Raw genomic sequence first — 8,375 nt, 5'->3', positions numbered from 1 at the left:
GTAGGGGCTGTAACTTGGCCGAATAACTCCTGTTTTGAGCATCTCTTTTACAATCCTTTCTATTTCATCCTTCTGGAGATGTGGATATTGATATGGCTGAGCATTTGCTGGAGATTTGCTTGGAAGAATCATTATACAATGATCATGCCGACGGGTAAGAGGTAGGTTGCGCGGTTCGTCAAATATATCTGAAAATTCAGCAAGTAAAGGAAGTAGATTTGGATCTTCAAATTTTGTTGGCTCTCCCTTAGTTTGTTGCTCAAGTTGTACCAAAAAGCCGCTGCATGCTTTATGCAAAACCTTCTCCATTTGTTGTGTGCAAATCGTCATTACGTCGCCCTCACGTTTCCCGTGCAGTATCACCTGTTTCTCCTTACTGTAAAATTTTATAATTAGTTGCATAAAATTCCAAGAAATATCACCTAATGTCATCAACCATTTAATTCTGAGTATGGCCTCATGATCATCAAGAGGGAGGAGGAAGAAATCTGCAATTATCTCTTGGTCCTGCAACAACAGTTTCACTTGCGGGCACCTATGATCACACTTCAAAATCCGTCCGTTGGCGACCTTAACGACAAACCTGCTGCAATTCTCAATAGGTAATTTCATATAGACAGCAACCTTACTATTTAGGAAGTTATTAGTGATGCCCGTGTCGATGAGAATAGTGATCGGTTGTTGTTTGAGAAGGCCTCCAACTTTCATCGTTTGTGGGATTGAGTAGCCAACTAGTGTATGTACCGTAACTTTGGTCGGTTGTGGCTCTTCTTCTGCATCTTCTTCTTCATGTTCAAGGCTCTCTTTTGGATGTTCAATGACCTCTTCTTTTATCGGTTCAATCATAAGAAGTCCCCCTTTACTACAGCGATGCTCACGGCTCCACGGCTCGTCACAATGCCAACATAACCCCTTCGCATATCGCTCCCGAAGTTCTTCTCTTGTTAACCTCTTTGGTGTAGGGACTTGGTCGACAGTAGGGGGGGCTAAGGGCTTCAATATTACTGATTGAGGAGCGATCCTAGTCCTCCGAGCTTCATGGTTCAATTGCTCCTCTTGATGTCGTGCGAAAGAGATGGCTGCCATAAGCGTATACGGTTGTCGCGCTTTAACTTCTCCTCGGATCTCTGGCTTCAAGCCCTCAATGAAGGTCCTCAATAGCTATTTTTGAGACCAATCATGAGTTTGATTAGATAACCTTTCAAACCTGGTTCGGTATTTTTGAATGGTAGAGGTTTGTCGGATCTTTGCTAGTTGTCCGTCAATATTCTCGTAATCGGTTGGTCTGAAGCGGATCAGCAGTCCTTCTTTGAATTGTCGCCATGAAAGGACTCCATAAGTATGTTCAAACCAGTCAAACCACTGTATAACATCCCCTTCAAGATATATAGCTGCAATTTTCACCATAGATGCATCCGTGATTTTATGGTACCGAAAATATCGCTCCGCGCGCGAGATCCAACCAATTAGGTCTCCTTCTTCCCATCTAGGGAAGTCCACTCTCATGCATGGATAGTTGGGGTTGGTCATAAAGCTTCCCCTCTCTTGGAAGTCATATCTTTGGGCTTGGTGTGATTGGGCAAAACTCTTGATGTGATTTCTTCGGGCTTAGTGGTCGGCCCAATCTGAGTTCGGTAAAGAGCGTCCGAATCTTATCCTCCATTCGTGCCTCCAAGGCTTTGAATTTAGCATTGATTGCCTCCTTAGATGCCATGGTATATGCCTCCAAATCTATGATGTTAAGATCTCTCTTTTGTTGTTAGGTTAAAGGCATGTATAGGTTGAGAGAAGTGATGGTCGAAAGGGTTGGTGGATCGGTGGATGTAGGCTACGATTTAGGCTTGTTTTGTGGCAGTTTTGGGTGTAGTTTGAGGGTGTGGTTTAGTGGAGTTTTAGGGTTGTGGATGAAAGTTTTGGATCTATGGTAGATGACAGCAAAGGTTTGATAGAAATCAGTGGAAGTTGCAGCAAGTATGTGCTATCTTGTAAGAGTAGAATTGTCGTTGAAGAAACAATGGTTTCTCAATGTAATTTCTACCAAAAACTTAAGAGAATTGAGGAGGGAATTGATAGCAAAATCACAGATTATATGACAGCAAGGATGTCTAATTTAATCAAGAGAATTTCGGCAGTATAACAACAAGAAAATTGGTGCAAGTTGTGATAGCAGAATTATCGTCGAAAAATTTCAGCGGGTTACGACGAAAATTTGCAGCAACATAAAATCATTTTTAGAGATGAATTTCTTAATAGATCAATCTTAGATGAAAGCCAAGATGATCTATGAAGTGTATAAGAAATTTTATTAAAAAAAGATTACAAATAGATGGGTTAAGGCAACAATATGCGGCTGAAATTTTCTACAGCATAAATTTTTAGGTATAGCAGATTGGACGTAAAAGATCAATGGTTTATATTGAGAATATTTTGATGAAACCAAAGGGAAATCTACTGTTAGTAAGTGTCAAAGCTATCATAAAAATTTCGTAGAGATTTGGATAGAAAAAAATGTAGTATCAAGATCAAACAAACAGTGCTATGCGGCTGAAATTTTACAGTGCAGATTTTCAAGTATAGCAGATTTGACGTAAAAGATCAATGGTTTATATTGAGAATTTTTTGAAAAAACCAAAGGGAAATCTGTTATTAGGAAGTGTCAAAGATGTCATAAAAATTTCATAGAAATTTGGATAGAAAAAGCACAGTAGAAAGATCAAACAGATGGTACTATGCAGCTGAAATTTTACCGTGCAGATTTTCAAGTATAGCAGATTTGACGTAAAAGATCAATGGTTTATATTGAGAATTTTTTGAAAAATCCAAAGGGAAATCTGCTGTTAGGAAGTGTCAAAGATGTCATAAAAATTTCATAGAAATTTGGATAGAAAACGCATAGTAGCAAGATCAAACAGATGGTACTATGCGGCTGGAATTCTGCAATGTATCTTTCGTCGTAGAGATGAAAACTTTGTGACGAAAGGTTTGTGCAGCAATATAGGAACAATTTTTTTTTTTTTTGGATTTTCGAATAAGGATAACTAAATTGCAGCAACAGTAAGGTAGGAAACCAGAACCTGTTGCAATTCATGAGGAGATCAAAGGATGATCTGCGGTGGTGGAGATGATGGCGGAATTCGGCGACGATCGTTTAAGCAATTGTGGGAGTTGCTTTGGATGGTTGTGGAGGGTTGATGGATGGTTGTGGAAGGGCAGCGAGATGCCAAGAACACTGCTCTGATACCAGGTGTTAGAACCCTTGCAGATTCTAAACTTGGGGTTGATCTCTTTAGGGGATCGGCCTCCTTGGAACTCTATAGGGGTTCCTCCCTCCAAGTTGCTGCTCAAAGGCTGCAGAAAAGATTCATCTATTGCTTATGAAAAGAGAAGGAATACATGGCTATTTATAGGGTTTCTAAACCCTAACTCCTAATAGGACTCCTACTTAAGACTCTTACTTCTAACCAACTCCTAATAGGACTCCTAGTCAAGACTCCTATTCCCTTACAACTCCTAATTCTTCTCTAAGAAAACACCTCCTACATGAATGCCCCTCTTAATTAGGACTCTCGTAGCTAGAGTCCTAACAGAATGTCTCTCTCAATTAGGACTCTCCTAGCTAGAGTCCAAACAGTTTTACATAAATATCCCTCTCAATTAGGACTCTCCAAGCTAGAGTCCTAACAACAGCACACCAGTCTGTCCGGTTATCACGATGTCCCTCTCGAGTAACCTATGACCAGGATTATTTAGGATATGTGTTTAAAGGTGAATCGATCTCATTATTGTGATCTCATCACGATCCGATTCCCATTGCACAAATCCAAAGACATCACAATATATATATGCATTTATGCAATAGTTATAAAGTGATATACGCCAAAATATAATAAGCAAAAAGATTCTGTATCAAGTCACACGTGCCATCACTCACGTGATTGGCTTACTGGGCACCTATGACTAGCAAATACCCCACTCTTTCCTCATGAAAGAGTACAAAAAGTGTGAACAAAAGTATAAGATTTTGGTTGTAAAAGTGTTGAAAAAGAGAGGTATGAGGCTTGTAAAATGTTATCTCTTAAACCTATAAAAATAAGAAAGAGTTGTAAGAGGGTGGTTGGTCTTCACCCATTGAAGGAAGATTGTTAGTGGATGCCGGTGGCCGCAACGGAGGAGGAATCAAAAGTGGATATCGGTCACGACAACCGAACCACTATAAATCCAGTGTGCTTTCTTTATGTGTCATTTATTTTATGCTTTTCATTCTCATCACTCACTGATTTACTTTCTCACTACCCTCAATCACTTACGAATGTTTAAATATTTTTTTGGATACAAGCTTTATCGAATAAATCTTTGAATCGACGTTGTTTTTATCAAAAGCACTAATTCAACCCCCTCTTAGTGCCGACTTGATCCTAACAAGGTTATCCTTTAAAAGTTGAATAATCTTATTTCTATCAAGTAATTCTATATCTACTTGATTTACTTTAGAAGAACTAGGTATATATTTTGTAATTGTATGTGAGGTTCGACCATAAACTACTTCAAAGGGAGTCATTTTAATACAAGAATGGTAAGAGGTATTATACCACCACTCAGCCCAAGAAAGTCATTTAATCTATTCCTTCAGCTTGTCACTAGTAAAGCATTTGAGGTAATTTTCTAAGCACCTGTTTATCACTTCATTTTGTCCATTTGTTTATGGATGATAAGCAATGCTCATATTCAACTAAGTACCATGTAAACGGAAAAGCTATATCTAAAAGGAACTAGTAAAAACTGCTAGTCATAGGTGCCCTATAAGCCAATCACGTGAGTGATGGCACATGTGACATTATACATATTTTTTTTACTTATTATATTATAATATTTTACCACTTTATATTATTTATTATATATATGCATATATATTGTAATGTCCATGGATTTGTACAATAGGAATAAGATCGTGATTAGATCACGATAATGAGACTGATTCGCCTTTAAACACAGATTCTAAATAATCTTGATCAAAGGTTACTCGAAAGGGACATCGAGATAACTGAATATATTGGTGTGCTATATACCCATCCATATGATGGAGGTAGTTGGTCTCATAGCTACTCATGTGGGAACATTAGGGCTATAGTATAGGTGCTCATTGGAGAATGAGTTCACTAATGATCCGCTCACGGAATGTTAGATGGTTAATAATATGTCATTATCAAACAACGATTCTATTATCCCAGTGGTATACCTAGTCCTTAGACTTGAGATACCAAGGATGTCCTGTATGAGTACTCCACTCTTTGATACCAGACTTATAAGCTTGGAAGTTTCAGATCTAGCACAACCGATTATTGGGAGTGGCAACAAACTTTACGAAGACTATTGAGTATCGATAGAGGATCATGCACTCTCGGTATCATGAGAAGAATATCCCATGTGTTCTTGCTTAAACAAATCTCTAGCTAGGGTCATTCAGATTGAGAGAGAAAGAGTTCTTTGGACGAATCCAATTAGAGCGAGATTCGAGTAGAAACTGTATGGGCCTAATAGTACCATACCCGATATATGATCTCTGAGGTATTAGATGGATGAGAGACTATAGGTACATGATAATTGAGGATAGATAGGTCAAAAGGATTGGATTCCCTTGTATCATCTATGGTTACGACATAGTGGCCTAGTATGTTCGCAAACGATGAATCAAGTGAATTATTATGGAGGTAATAATTCACTAAACCAGAAGGAGTTTTGATAGGTATGGCTCATAGCCAGCTCGATATTGGGCCTAAAGGGTCATATATATATGGTAGGCATTGCGACAAGTAAAGGTTCAGATATGAGATATCTGCTAGAGCCCCTATCTTATTGGATAACCAATAAGCCCATGAATTATTGGATCCTATGGAAGAGATCTAATAAGAGCTAATAAGAGATTATTGGATAGAGATCCACTAATCTAAGAGACTTGGGTAGTTGGATGGAGATCTAATACCCAATAGGGTAGGGTCCATTAGGGCTAAGTTGGTAGGGAGCCTATATAAATAGGAGGGAACTAAACACCCATAAGCTAGAGGTTTCTTAGTTGCCACCTCCTATTCTCCTCTCTCCTTCTCCTCCTCAGGTAGCAGGTGTGGAGATTTGGACAGCGATTCAATGAGCATTGTCGTAGACATATTGTGTGGATCACCGTTGGAGATGAGGATGCTTGATCTCCTTCATCCTCTTCTATAGATCTACAGGGATTCAAGGATATCCTCGATAATACAACTATCTCACGCGTGATTTTTAATTTTACGAATTTTGAGCACTAATCTTCGTAGAACGATAAACACCTTTTTGGGAAATTTGGGTTTTTTATTTTTTATTCTTCTACTGTGCATGTGATGTCACCCATAGATTTTCCTACAGTGGTATCAGAGCTAAGTTGTTCGTGCAAAAGATTGATTTTAAACTACGTGCATTATGTTTTAGGAAGACTTTTGATGTCAAAATCATTGACATAAAAGATGAGAAAGGGTAGCAACTGTTGTTGGCCTCGCAGAAGTGGCCAAACACTACTTACAACGTTGCCCGTCTTTGTGTCGATGGCTTGTTGTTGGCGGCTTACTGTAAGCAGGCCGCCTGCAGTAGGCAGGCCACTTGCAGTGGTGCCTGCAATGGCAGGTGACGCCTATGAGCCACCTGCCCGCAAAGATGGGTAGTGCTTGGGTGCGGCGCCTACGAGCGACTTGCCCGCAAGTGCGAGCAGCACTTGCCCGAAAAGGGGGCATCGCTAAAGGGTGAGCCGCCTGCGGGTTGTGGCGCTTGCTCGCAGGCGACCTACCCATAGGGGCTCTCACTTGCAGTGGCGCCCGCCTACGGGGGGCGGCGCCTCCTCCCCGCGCAGTGGCCGATGCTGGTAGGGTTGCAACAACCACAATGCAACTATAGGGAAGGGGATAGGGTTTTTTTGGGGCAAAAGATAGTTTTACCCCTCGGAATTTTAGAAATTTTAAATTCTGTCTTTTTGTCCAAATTATAAAAATATCTCTCATAATTTAGAAAATTTCCTACATGTCCCTAATTTTAGAAAAAAAATTAGTTAATTAAAAGGTTTAATTAACTATTATTATTATCTAGTAGTCCTATGTAATGATGATGTGTACATCTGATGTATAATATGGACAGATGAACATGTATCGTATGATGTGTGCACATGTGATGTAATTATTATTATTATTGAGGCCTACGTGTCTCTATTTTTCTTGTTTATTATCGGGCCTACGTGCCTATGATTTAGTTGTAATCACACAAGTAGGCGTAGCGGGAGCATGGAAGCGATAGCAGAACCCACGAGACAGACGATCGTGATGTAGGGAGATGCGTCAAGATGCCAACATAATCGACGAGGATGAGATGGATGATCATAGGGCATGTAGATGCACCGCTGTACATATAGATCTTGATGTGAGTGATTAGCCCTATTGGATCGAGCTTGATCATATTAGGCTATGGTCCATGATCATCTGGTGTGATTACTCATGTGATGTGTGATTGCTTGTACACCTACTAGATATGTGTATATATATTTGCATGTGATGTAGATATATATTAAATATGTATGTGTGTGTTATGTCATATTAGAACATCAAATTAAAATTCCCTCTCTTGATAATATTAAGTCGGTAAACGTGAGGCAGTTAGATTAACCCATGTGACCTTTCATCGTTATAGGTAGGGATCGATTCTCGATGTATGTTGAGTTGGTTGAGTCCCTTGAGACTTACCTATATCACAATTTGCTATCTTGCCTACGACATATAGATGTCATCGGTGACCTGAGGACAAGGTATGCTTGGTCGAGTCTCTCGAGGGTATATCATCGAATCAGACTCATCTTATAACGATGCAAAATCTGCATGTTATTTATTTCTACTACATCTTTATTTTCAGAAAATATCACTTTCAAATCCCTCACATGACATACTTGATGTTAACTGCCTCATTGGTCTGAATTATATGGATTGGCTTCGCAACTTTAGAATTGTTCTCATGGCAAAGAAAATCGCGTATGTCCTTGATATAGTAATGCCCACACCTAAGGAAGGGGCAAGCAAGGATGAGATTGCTTGCTACGTATAGTAAATAGATGACTCTACTCTGTTAGGAACAAGTCGGCACTAAGAGGAGGGGGGGGGGGGGGGGGGGTGAATTAGTGTAGCGGTTTTGTAAATCTTTCGTACATTGAAAATTAATCTCAGAAGATGTTAACTTGGAAGCGTAAGGGAGCGTAGTGAAAGCAATAAGAAGGCAGTTTATAGTTAAAGTAAATTGCTCAAAAGAAATACAAACCAAATTTTATAGTGGTTCGGTCGTCGTGACGTATATTCACTCCCGATTCCTTTTCC

The sequence above is a fragment of the Musa acuminata genome, chromosome BXJ1-8 (genome assembly GCF_036884655.1).
Source record: "Musa acuminata AAA Group cultivar baxijiao chromosome BXJ1-8, Cavendish_Baxijiao_AAA, whole genome shotgun sequence".
Taxonomy (NCBI): domain Eukaryota; kingdom Viridiplantae; phylum Streptophyta; class Magnoliopsida; order Zingiberales; family Musaceae; genus Musa; species Musa acuminata.
This window is presented reverse-complemented; position numbering follows the sequence as displayed.